The sequence below is a fragment of the Belonocnema kinseyi genome, chromosome 5 (assembly GCF_010883055.1).
Source record: "Belonocnema kinseyi isolate 2016_QV_RU_SX_M_011 chromosome 5, B_treatae_v1, whole genome shotgun sequence".
Taxonomy (NCBI): Eukaryota; Metazoa; Arthropoda; class Insecta; order Hymenoptera; family Cynipidae; genus Belonocnema; species Belonocnema kinseyi.
This window is the reverse complement of record NC_046661.1, coordinates 76,647,013-76,647,546: the sequence shown is the minus strand read 5'-3', so window position 1 is coordinate 76,647,546 and position 534 is coordinate 76,647,013.

Here is a 534-nt window from a genome sequence, read left to right as displayed (position 1 = left end):
ATTTTAACTGAAATGATGGAATATTGAATTAGAGTAGTAGTTAAATTTATAGTTAGAAAAAAATGGTGAATACTTTTCAACAAAATAGTAACATTTTAAAACAAATTGATGAATTTTCAACTAAAATTATGAGTCTTCAGCTGGAATAGTTACATTTTAAACCATGAAGATGAATTTTCAAATAAAATTATGAATTTTTAACTAGAATAATTGCATTTTTAACAAAGAAGATTAAATTTTTACTAAAACACAACTGGCATAGTTACATTTTCAGTTCAAAAAATTAAATTCAAACAAAAAAAAACAAAGTTTAAAGAAAGTAAGTTCAATAGAGTATTATAAAGCTACTTTTAAAAATTAAGAATCATTGTTATTCAATTTTATATTGAAATTAAAACAAAAATTAAGAACGCTCTCTGAAAAATTCTCTCATTTTTGAAATTTGTTATTTAGGACTTAAATTTATTTATGTATAAGTTCAATATAAGTTCTTTATAGTTTCAATGATACAGGCCTAAATAATCACACAAGAGG